The sequence below is a fragment of the Saccostrea cucullata genome, unplaced genomic scaffold, assembly GCF_032062105.1.
Source record: "Saccostrea cucullata isolate Sc308-1 unplaced genomic scaffold, CSIRO_AGI_Scuc_v1 ctg16440, whole genome shotgun sequence".
Taxonomy (NCBI): Eukaryota; Metazoa; Mollusca; class Bivalvia; order Ostreida; family Ostreidae; genus Saccostrea; species Saccostrea cuccullata.
The window spans coordinates 1-13,052 of NW_026941297.1; the positions used below are offsets into that span (position 1 = coordinate 1).

The window sequence follows — 13,052 nt, forward strand, 5'->3', positions numbered from 1 at the left end:
TTTCCTCAAGACAGTAGGATTAACCCAGGGTTAGTTACTGGTTTTGCATGGTTACACTGTTTTACCATGGCAACCATAAAAGTTATTTATAGAATAATATTGCTTATACTTATATACTTAAGGTCAAACATTTTCATTGTTTTTCTTAAGTCGTTGATTGAGTTTGAGCATGTAACACCTACCATTAGTGAATACGGAGTGTTTTTCAGCATATTTCAGCATTTTAAATGTATTCCAAAAGTACCCTTGGTTACCACTTACTTAGAGATATAATCTAAAAAGTTTCTTTACAGTATAAGTGACATCAAGGTGTCATGTTTTTGTGAGAATGGTTTGTTTGCTTTTTCTTGTTTTTATTAAACCATAGTCAAGATTTAAAGTGGCTGAAAATCTTGATTTTTCAAACTTTTCCGGCTGTTGCCATAGCAACCGAGACACATAGCAACGAATTTTTGTTTGAGATTTGTTTCTGCTGTCAAGTACTATGAATGGGTGAAGTTTCATCAAAATCGGTGACCATGCGTGGCAACGAAGTTTAAGTGGTTACAGGGAATGGCTATTAAAGCTCTAATCCTAGCCCTTCAAAAATTATGGTCAATGTTGTATTTTTAAAGTAGGTCAAATTCCAAGGTCAAGGTGAAATGGTCAATTTTCTTGATATCCAACGAAACGTTTTCTCACAAGGATTAGACATTTGAAGAATGAAAGCCCTAGCTCTTTACCGTTCAAAAGTTATGGCCAAGTTAAAGTTTTTTCATTAGTACGGAGATCTCCAAGGTCAAAGTTGTTGGTACTCAATGAAAGCTTTTGCCACAAAGAATAATTATATGAAGAATAAAAATCCTGGTCCCAAGAACAGACTTAGGTCAAAATTTTGATTTTTGATATCTAAAGTTTCATTCAATGTATTAGCTTAAAAATTTGCAATTGTCCAAAACTCTTCAATTCTAATATATGATGAAAATTTTATTTTATTATCAAAATTATTTGGAAAGTTATATCAATTTGAGATTTTGACTTAAGTCTGTTCTCATTTTATGGTCTTGGGGCCTGATATCTACTGTTCAAAAGATATGGCCAAAGTGTAAAATGTGAGTCAAACTCCAAGGTCAAAGGGTCAAATTTGGTGGTACCCAAAGAAAGGTCTTGTCACAAGAAATACACATATGAAATATGAAAGTCATAACTCCACTAAATCAAAAGTTATGGGCAAGGTTAAAGTTTTGCGGACAAACAGACAAACAGCCAGAGAGATAGACAGACAGACGGACGGACACGACAAAAAACTATATAACCCCAAAACTTCGTTACGGGGGCATAAAAAGTATTCTGAGAGTATTGCATTAGCAACACATGTCTCCTACGGGATCCCCTATTATCTTTAGCATGTCAATTCATGAAAAAGTGCTCCCAAAATGTGAATATTTCGATAATTGTTCATAGGGCAGACTGACAGACAGATTTTGTGACAGCTATACGGTCGGACGGACGGACGGGCGGACTCAGAGGAAACTTGTAGTCCCCTCCGGTTTTACCGATAGGAGACTAATAAAATTTGAACAAAGAGTTACATGGCCTTGCCTCCCTCCCCCAATAATTTTGCCGATATTTAATGTACTATAGAAAACCTAGCTACTATACTATCGTGCTCCCTCAATAATAACGCCTGATTTTTTTCCCCTTCTTTTTTTGATAGTTGATAGTGCTCCAACAGAAAAAAACATGACCCCCCCCCTCCCCAACTGAAACTGCTAAGAGTTATTATTAGATTTGAATTACAATGTACCTATAGAAATAATACTGCAGATCTGAAGCTCGCTAATCAGAAATATTGGGATGGACATCACCGATAGTTGGAAATGCGTAACGGGCATAAATTATCCCACGTTTCCAACAGCCATCAGTGTCCCTGGCATACCCAACAAAGTAGACAGTTATTCCTTATATTTACAATTAATTGTGAAATAAAATTGTATATATATATTTTAAAATGTCTAATATATTTAAAATGGAATTGATTAGAAAAGTAAATATTTTAAATGTCAGCCTAAGGTCGCAGCAAGTGTTTTTGTTTTCCTGTCGAAGATTTTGAATAAAGTCTGCTTCATGTAAATACAAAAACAGGTCCTCCAATGCAGAAAAAATGGTTCCTTATGTTTACCTGGAAATTTGAGGAGTACAATATTCACCGAGCCCAGAGGGCGAGGTGAATATTGTACTTCGACGATGGCTAAATCATTGTATTGACCGAAAAAAACAGCAATAATTGTTTTATTATATGATTCACTAATAAAATTATAAAACCCATTACTTGTTTGCATTTAATTAAGTCCTATCCAAATACAATTAAGAGAGAAGCAGAATTAAAATGTTAATCAACCTTACAGGTCGTATATATATTTTTTTTAAAGTTTTTTTTTTTTTATCAATTTTAGTTGCCATGAAAAAAAAATTATGTCAGTCTTTTTTCTAGGATAGATTTTTAAAGGAAGGAGTATTATCAGGGAAAACTGACTGCCAAAAAGTAAAAATTGTTGTTCAGTAAAAGTGTTGGAGAAGTGTCCCTGAATCCCCTCTTACCACCCTCACCCGAAAATATATTTTCGCTTATGTTTTCTTCACATGAAAAAAAAGTTATAGTAGTTTAAATAGCTTTCCAAATCAATTTGTATCAATTTGGAATATCCCGATCTATTTTTAGATCAATGTAGAGGAAATAAATCCTTGTATTGACCTGGAACGTCACGTGCAGGTCAATACAACGTAGTATTTTTCTAACATAGTTTGATCTCAGCCAATCAGAGAGATGGAAATTATTCAATCATATAATAAAATGTATTATTTATTTAACAATGTTTTAAGTGGGAATTATTCTAGCATATAATAATTTTTAGCGATCTCTTTACATTTCTGATTGAAAAAAAGTTTTACCAAATGATTTAAAATTTAAACAAGTATATCTGAATGAATTTTAGTTTTAGATTAAGTTTGTAAAGTAATGTTGGTATATAATGGTTCCGTGTACATAACGACACACGAGTTTCCTTTGTAAGCTCACAAAATTAACTCGGAACCATTTAGAAATGTTCACAGTCTTGTTCTTTTTGATCGACTGTACTCACATTTTGTCTTTAACCATACAACAGAGCTAGATTAAAATTAGATAGGGTTCCCATGTAAGCAATAAATAATAGTGGTAAATAAGCCTAACTTTTAGACTAACTGACTGCGTTATAGCCAGAGTAAAACATGTAATTATTACTAGTATATAACCACCTGGCCACCTGGTATGAAGTAAAAACAATTAAATACATTCGAAATGCATGTAGTCAAAAGATTTACATAAAAATGTACTAAATATGCACACTAACCACAATGACAAAATACTTGTAGAAGCTGGGCGATCAAGATATGTTAATTTTCTGGTACAACTTACACTCCGCCTAAATCAATCTACACGTGGTGATTCAAACATCTGTTCGTTATTTATGCAAATAAAGTCTACAGAAGTTTATTGCATCCTAAGCAATACGTTATCTTTAAAGTACACTTATACTATATTAGTTGTCTCTAAATGACAGCAAGTAACGGTAAGTTTTCTTTAATTTTGATAAGATTCATTCATCGATGTGCTCAGCGATCTAGAACCATTTTTTTAAACTGTCTCAAAATCAAAGATTCTTACTGGTTAGATTTCAGAAAGGGGTGGAGATTTTGTTAAAAAAGAACAAAACAAATTCAAATAACTATCAATGAAAATAGGTAATCAAATTCTTGCATTATGAGTCGATAATAAACAAAAGGTAAAAGTTGAAAGCCCGCGAACATGACTTCCGACTTGACTAACACTGGGAGGTAGATATAAGATAAAACCCACAACGGTTCTAAACACGGGGTGCCCTAAGCATCGACGACAGTGAACGGATTTTTAGACATTAACTTATGATATAAACATCATTTAACAAGTTCTTTATTTTCATTTAACCGTTTTCGCGATATATCCTTTTTGCACGCATTTGTTTTATCTAACCTTTACCTTAAGTGCGTATCTCGTTTTCCGACAACCCTAACCATGATTGGTTCGGCACGGCCTTTGCAGCATATCACACTTTGTATAATTTATTTTGGCCTTTTTATTTTTATTTCAATGCGACTTTGCAATGGAATGCCAGTGGATATTTCTGTGGAACGACTAAATGAGGGTGTTTTGCCCCAAGAATCCTCCGAAAGGACTGAGGTAAGTCCAATTTTCTTGACGTATTTCAATCTTGGGCTCGGTAGTACAAGCTTTGATTCTTTTCATATTTTTTTTTCTCATCTTGATCCTTGGGGTATTGTAATTCTTTGTGCAATAAATGATGAGGCTAGGTCAGAAAAATGATTGTATGAATTATAGAAACATTACAATTATCTTACCGTATTTTATGGAAGAATAGAGATATTCCAAGAAAATTAACCAAAGTTCGAGCAACTCAACCGCTCGGTGGATTATATTGGCATGCTCAAATTAGGATTATCGTTTTAGCGTGCATATCATGGTGTAAAAATTAGGCTTAGCGACTATCGTTAATCAGGCCCCAAGACATGCGTCCTTGTCAAATTTTGACGCGGGGTTTAGTACGAAGATGTTCCTCACCAGTGTGGACATTGTTCGTGGACCGTTTATGGCGAAAAAAGCTGGGGAATGGCGATTATATTTAACTGTATGTCTTTATGTGACCCCCAGAAGATGTCAAATCACTCAAAATACCAGATTTGCACAAAAGAAATTAATATTCCATTTTTTTTATCCCTTAAAATATATCATATCTGTCATATTGTACGAAAACATTAATTTTGATAGCTATTTGAAAACAGGTAACGCCTAAATAAACTCATTATAACGTAATTTGTATAACTACTCTTGGTTAGGTATAAATACACTTAGTATGACTTTTTTTGCATTACATCGTTATTGTGTGAAAATTAATGAGTGAATGTGGAGAATTTACAAAATGTGATTAATCTTAACATTAAACAAGCTGCTTTATGGTCTCTCTTCGTTTGTAAATCACATTAACTAGTCCAATTATTCACACATTCTTAAACAGCTGGTTATGGGAAGCTCTATTAATTTTGAAATCGCCTCTTTGCATTGAGTAAAAAAAAAGTCGGAAACCCTGGCTCATTTGTAAACAGGTCAAAAAAAAAATCAGAACCACTAAAACAAAGACCAAAAAGGCTTCTATAATCAAATAATGGAGTGAATTTATAGCTAAGCTTGCGAGCACGCAAACAAAAAGGATAATCAAATAGAAACCTGGCCAAAGAAAAGGATTACAATGTTTACAAGTTATTTACAAAAAGTAGATTGTGTAGCCTAAAACCTTAATTAAGAAATCATAAATCTTATTAAAATGAACCAAATTTAATTAATAAGAAAATCTAATTGCTTTTTAAAAATCTTCTTTCAAAAAATTTAGTTATATATCTTTAAACAAAAGTAAACAGGTCTTTACAAGAAGTCTTACAGTACCTAATTATTATTATTTTGGTTTTGTTTGTGATTTGTGTTTTTAACTATTTCACCTGATAATTAAGACATCAGCTGAACTGCTTCTGATCGACTTTTGTTTAATCAACTGTTCGTCTTTCTTTCTGTCTGTCCTTCGAAAAATTAGCACTTTCGACTCTAGAACCACTTGGCCAATTTCATCGATTCAACTCTGCACATTTTGTTTTTGGTTAAAGGGTATTCAAATGTTCTCAAGGCAATACTTAAAAAAATAATTATGAATTGAAGAAGTCTGTAGAAAAACAGGATGACGATGACTCAGGCGAGCCTTTAGGCCATTAAACCTATAGCTAACTTTTTATAATACATCGTTAATTATGTTTCCATTTACATTAATAAACAAATTTAATAGAAAAAAAAACAAGCTATAATAGATCTATCACAAACAGCTTACAAATGCTGTTTTTACTTTACACATAATCTGATAGTTAAAGCAACGGAAGTATCGCCTTGATTGATTACAATTGAATCATACATCTTCGCGTATTCCTCTCTTGCAATAAAATTTCGTGTCTTAATACATCATTTTGTAAAAAAAAAAAATATAATAATTATTTAAGAGTGATGATGAAAACTGTGCATGATGAAGCATTAATCTGGTAAATATGAAATACCACGTGCACGGGAGTAAAGAAATCAAGTTGGATATTATCCGAACTGAGCTTAATATGCAACTGTTAAACTCAATAAGGAAGTCCTCTTACAAAAAAGAACCTTTTATACAAAAGGAAATAAAAAGTTTCCCTTCTGGCCTATGAAATGCCTTCTTCACAGAGTAAAAGGCTTTTATCTCTATCAGAAATAACGGGGAAAGAATATACATATACCATGGAGTACAATAATGAACATTGTCAAGGTGTGTTATGAATTTTTAAACGCGTTCTAAAGCAGAAAATTCATTTTGAAGACATTATAAGACATTAAACTGTAAAATGAATGCATATGGAATATGGAGTGGAATACATTTGAAATAAAATCCTTTATCATCAATTCTTAAGTCAAGGGGGTTTATTTTTAGTATTTGTAATACAAACGAATCATACATGGTAAAAAAATTTTAAAAATGCAAATTAAGGTATTGTATTGATGAAATTTAGAAAAATAATTAATTTCTCCAACAATCTAAATTAAATTCAATTTGATTTCTAATAGGTGTTCAAGTTTAGATTTTGGAGTATCCAAAAACTCATTAAGAGAGTTAATTGTGACGAGTACACATTCCATCATCCGTAGAATTGTTTTGTGATAGTACTTTGAAATTCATCGAAAAATATGAATCTAAAAGCAAAGAATAGATCCTTGTAAAAACAAGCAGAAATTACAAATTTCACAATTTTCATTCATTTATTTTCAACTCTTTTTAAATTTACAAGTATTGAATGTTCCTGATAGGGATGACATCAAAATGCCAGTATTTTTTCCTGCCCACCTAATAGAAAGAACTACGTATGTTAAGCGCGGCGACGCCTTGTGGTGTACCCGAGGGCTAGCAATCAGACTGTTGTATCAACAGAAGAATGTGTGAAAACTATCTATGACCCATTAACTAGTGATCGACTCTGATCTGGATAAGACTATCAAGTGTGTAATCGGATTTATCTCTCAAATATTTCAACAGATGATCAAATGTGAGAAATGTAAACTATTTAAAAATATATTTACTAGCTACAAAACCGAAAATATATTAAATTACAAAAAGAAGTACATGTAATATGTAAAAAATGTAGAAGTATTCAATGTACGCGTGTTTCAAATGAAGAGGAGAAAGATTGAATTCTCATTGAAAAAAAAATCAGTCTCTTCAAATGGAAACTTGTGAAGTACGACAAAGTTTGTGATTTCTGTCAGATAACAAATCAAACGTTTCCCCTCAAGCCATTCATTGAAATTCACATAGACAAATGTCGATATGTCTAACTTCTAAATATCATCTAAGTATTTGTTCTAGCAATAAAAAAAATATTTAAATAACGTTTCCTTTGAAATTTCAAAATTGAATATAATTTGTAGACACGCTTGAGCATGATTTCAATCAATGTTATTTACAAAATAATCATTTCACAGTTTTGAAAGTTGAACAGATGCATTCATACGAGTTGTTACTGACAAGTAAATCGTAAAAGCAACGGTTTGTTATTTAAAATATCTTGACTCACCTATACTTTTTCCTCTTAGGCTTTCGATCCACTGGACATCAATGATGGTCAATCCTTGGACGCCAAACTCAAAATTATGAGGCTCCTGTCCGAGCTGGAAAAGGAAATGGAAGAGAAGTTTCAAAGAGTATGCATCAGATATTTATTTTGTGAATACACATACATTAAAAAACATAGTGACGAAAAAATACATTGGAAATTACTTTAATGAACTTGTTTTCAACATTTGTTCACTTACAATTTAAGAGAAAGAATCATACAAAGGTTAACGCAACAGCTACACCTCCAAAAGCGGCTCCCTACATTTTTGAGGGGGATATTATTTTACAACCAGAACAAGCACTGGAAATTGTTGAATGGGGAAAACGTCGACAAAAGCGCAAGCTGCACGCCAAAAAGGTTTATTTGTGGAAACTTCCTATATGGTACACCTTTCATCCTAACGAGTATAGTGAGTAAATCTCTCCTTGCCAGTTTTAGTTCATTTATACCAAACAAATTTCTGTCAGTCTATAATTTTTCTATTTCGAAAAAAATTAACATTGCTTAGTTTCTTTGGTTTATCTGAAATAACAATTAAAAAATAAATTAGTTTAATGTATCCTGATTCTAATTTTTTAATCACTGTTTTATTTTTAAAAAAAACTTTTTTTATAGATAAGATGGAAGAGAATAGTATTCTAGAATCTATTAACATCTTGGAGAAACTAACTTGTATCAAGTTTCAAAAGATATAATATCATCTACTGCTTAACAACACCTTCCAGTTGGCCAATCAAAACAATGTCACTATAAACTTCACCAAAGACATGGGGTAAGCGGAAATTTGCTTTGATTTTAAGAAGTTTTAAACTGTAATTTTTAGGTATGTCCCCTATAAAAGTTTAGAATCAATTTTGGTTTTACCGTATTTCTCATTTAAGACTGAAGTTTCTAACACAGACTTTAAGGCGCATGTAGTCTTTCTCATTATTACCTTTTTTTAAGTTCGTTCGAAAGACTTTTATTTTTGCTAATTCCTAATGTGATTATTCATTCCTTATACATGTATCAACTTACAGGAAATCGCGATTTCTCAGCAACAAGGAAATACTCATTTTAAAGACTACTAGTATCTTTTTTTTCTCAAAAATTGCTGCTGATAGAAATGCGATATTGTTCAAAAATTATTTTTTCATATGTCACAACTTGTTTGCATTGCAGTATGGGAAAGAATAAAATCTGCTTGATTTGATATATATCAAGCTGCATTTTTTTTTTAGGTACAAACCGGAGTAGTGGGGTATTGAGGGAATTTTGTTATTTTAATTAATTTAAATTATATATATACCATATTTAATTTATAAATTGCACACAAACAAAGGAATCAGGATTAACTGGTCATGATTTGTTGTAATGGAAGGCTATTTAGAAGAAAATTCTACAAATCTTTCCACAGTCGTGTTTTTTATTTTTTATTTTGGAACTTTGAAATTAATCTAGAGCTGATCATAAGATTTTCCTCCTAAAAATCAGTTATTCAAGATACCACAAGTAATTAAAAATCTCAATAAAGCGCTTAAAGATTGTACACATTATGCTTCTTGGGTGCAAGGCTCTGGATTAGGTTGCCATTTATTGATAATGTGTTAAACCTTTTAAAAATAATGTTCTTAAGTACTCATGGACACAAACGCGTCAAACTATAATTATCATAATTATAATCCGTACTTAACCTTTTTCTGACAATGTAAAATTCATGCCATAATATAGACATTATAATCATAAATATTTCGGTCTATGATTCAAGCAATATCTTGGAATTAAGTTGGTCATATATTGAAAATTCATTACTATTGAAAAATCTTTTCTTTGCCCCTAAATATTTAGCAGGCAGTCCAAAGACATGCTTGTTAAGGTATTCTCGTTCTCTGCCAGAGAGGATCCACTTGTTTTCCCTATAAAATATGATTTACTTTACAGATGAGGTTTGAAGAATTATTGTGGGTAAAAACGCGTAACTTTAAGAATTCAGAGACATTTTGTGAGCATTTTCAATAAGCCAGTGCCTGATTTTCAGAACCTGAGGATCGGATTACCTTAAATGAATTGGTGGTTTTTTTTTTCTTCGTTCAAAATCGGATATGTCACATCTACATAATGATATTTGTTTTTGCCTGCTTTAAAAAAACTAAAAAAACAAGCTCAGTCGTTTAGCAGGAGAACTACGGAACATTTATTGAATTTAAGAATTTAAGTGTAATTCTGGTCGAAAAATTACGAAATGATGTTTAATAAAGATGAAAAGCAAAGTATGGGCCTCTTCCCTAAAAACAAAAAATGTACTTTTTGAAACTCATTTGCAAGTGTTACAAGAAAGCTATGATTATCGTCCACATGTATTTAGTCTTCCGCCTTGCGCAGTGGTTAGAGCCTCTGCTGTAGAGCCGCGAGGTAACGAGCTGATCCTCACTCGCGGGTTAGAATCCTCTGCTCGACTTGGCGAATGGTTCCTTCGACTGAGATCATGTTGGCACGAAAAAGATCCCTCGCTGCGCAATGGCCATTAGTGCCGAGTGTAGGTATATATTTGCAGTCACCAGTGTACTGTCAAGGTGTCTCCATATGAGTGAAAATTCTCCAGAGAGACGTTTAACAACAAATGAGCAAAACAGTTGCTGGTGAAAAGGACACAGAAGAGTGCAAATATTGGAAAAGTTGCAGATCTTCGCTTAATCTACTTGTTTTTTTTTCCCAAGAGTGCTGTCTGACATTTTGTGTCTTTGTCTTTCCTGATATACTTTATTTTATCAAATAAAATATACAACAAGACTATCTTAGTCATGTTGTATATTTTATTTGATAAGATAAAGTATATCAGGAAAGACATCTTCATAACGCGCTACAAAACGATGTAGAATCTCTTCAACAGGGGAAGATAATATTTCAGAAATTGGAGAAATTAAGTACGTCCTTAGAATCAAAATGGTTAAATTATTGGGGATTAAATGAAGGACATAGATAAAAGTGTAGTAAATGCAGTAAGTTTGGCTAAATTTAATCAGCAGTTCTAAAAACATAATCACTCTTGAATTTTAAGAACATCAAGGCTAAATGCTTAAAGGTGCCTGGACACAGATTTGAAAATTATAATATTTTCTTCAATTATCAGTTTTTCATATCATGACTTATATGTAGCTGTAGTATTTCACATGGAAATATAATTTTAAGAAAACCTATTTTATCTGGAAATTAGTGTAACTCTGAATTTCGGGACGGGCTTCAACGACTCATCTTTTGCACTCTTATGAAATAATCTTTACCCTTAATACTTATTAAAAGAAGAAATTGTCCGAAAGAGAAATAAATTAACTTTTATTTCCGTTAGAGAGTCATAGAAACAAACGAAAACTTTGTTTTTCGTTGACAAATATCAAGATCTCTTAAAGGTACTTGGACACAGATTTGAAGTTAATTTTTTGTATAATATCATAAATTATATATTTTAAAAGCATTTCACACAAAAAATAATTAAAAATCTTTTTTTCATTTCAAAGTTATTAAAACTTCAAATTTTTTGGCGGGTTTGATTGACACATCCTTGCACCTTCACAAATTTTAACTTTATTCTTAATCCTTCGGTAAAGTGGCAGTCTTTTTGTTTATTAATGAGAAATATTAAAACTTTAATCCAGAAAAATAATTTTTTTTCAGAGTAGAAATGTTACAAAGCGAAACATTTTTCACAAGTATTGTCATTCCGAACGAAATCTTGTGTGCAAATCGATCACACTCGTGTTATGTACACAGTTGTAAACAGGGCAGGAGCTCTGTTATTGTAATTGTACGAATTTAGCAACATCCACATAGAGAAAGTCTGCTCACCACAACTGCACGGGCTGGATCTATTGTGTGTTTGTTTTGCTTTAGAATATACTCTACTCTGATTTTTCTGGATTATCGTATTAATATTTTTCATTTATACACAACAAGATTGCCACTTTCCCCTAAGTATTAAGAGTTAACTTAAAATTTCTGAAATGCCGAGGGGTTGTGTCAATCAAATTTCACAAACTAAAGTTTTAATAACTTTTAAAATAAATAAGATTTTTAATTAATTTTTGTGTGAAATGCTTCTAAAATATATAAGTCGTAATATTATACAGAAAAAATTACCCCCAAATCTGTGTCCAAGTACCTTTAACCCTAAATCTTTCGAGAACAAAATTCACTTTTTGAAACTGCGACATTAACTCCTAGGACGGAAGTGTTTTTTAATCCAAAATTGTCATGCATGTAGTTTCTTAACTTATCTGATAAAAAATCAAAATCTTTCCAGTCACCCTTAGATTAGCAAGAAAATCAATTACTGTAAGGTTTTCCTTTGAAGATGGAAGACATTAACAGAATCATAAAGTGTGCGATTCATTTTTAAGATTCATTTTTCGATGAACAAAATCATTTATTTAGTCAATCGTATAACAAATATGATGTTCAATAAATGTGTTGAATAAAATTTCTTTTATAATCCCCCTGGCAACGGATTTGGAGGGGATATAGTAATGAATTAGTGTTTGTGTTTGTATGTGTGTGTGAGAGAGAAAGGGGGGTTGTGTGGGTGTGGGTATGCTTGTTTGTTATATCCTATGCGAAAATGAAGTGACGCAGTTTGTATCGGGATCAATGTTTGCCTTGATCTATAGATATGTTCTTTGCTCATCATCTCTAAAAGATGTAGAAGGAGTTCGACAAACAAAACGTTAGGCACGGCAGTACGTGCGAAAGCACGTGTCAAATAGCACAGCAGTGTGTGCGGAAGTGACATATATTACTTTTAAATACAAACATGTAATTAATAGATTAGGCCTAGCAGTGCTGTGTTTCAGGAAAAAACTTTGAAATGTGAAACAAATGCATTTTGATGATGTATATAGTGAATAATAACCCATATGTAACGGCCCCCGTTACAATTGTAGCAGCAGTAGTGAAAGCTTAAAGATATCTTAATGCTCAACCTTAATATGTTCAGACCTGGTTTCAGTTGTTGGTCCTACATCGGTAGACGAGAGGCACATAATGGTGTACAAGCTTTGTCAGCAGCCCCAAACTGTATGGTTGTACGTATTTGATTTACAATTAACCGTTTCAAATATCTTCTCTTGTATCATAAGACGTATGAATTTATGGGAGATTATAACTTTTCAGAACGAAGGTTCCTTGTTGCATGAACTGGGTCATGTAATTGGCTTTTGGCATGAGCACTCCCGGCCTGACAGAGATAGTCACATTAACGTGGAAAACGATTCAATAGAGGAAGGGAAATTGTTCAACTTCTACAAAAGCAGTTGGCAGAATGGGAAACG

At 32.4% G+C, this 13,052-nt stretch overlaps 1 pseudogene; it reads left to right on the plus strand.

Annotated features, from left to right (window-relative positions):
• The first annotated feature begins 3,076 nt into the window (after positions 1-3,076).
• Positions 3,077-13,037, plus strand: LOC134257582 (blastula protease 10-like; annotated as a pseudogene).
• Positions 13,038-13,052: the final 15 nt, after the last annotated feature.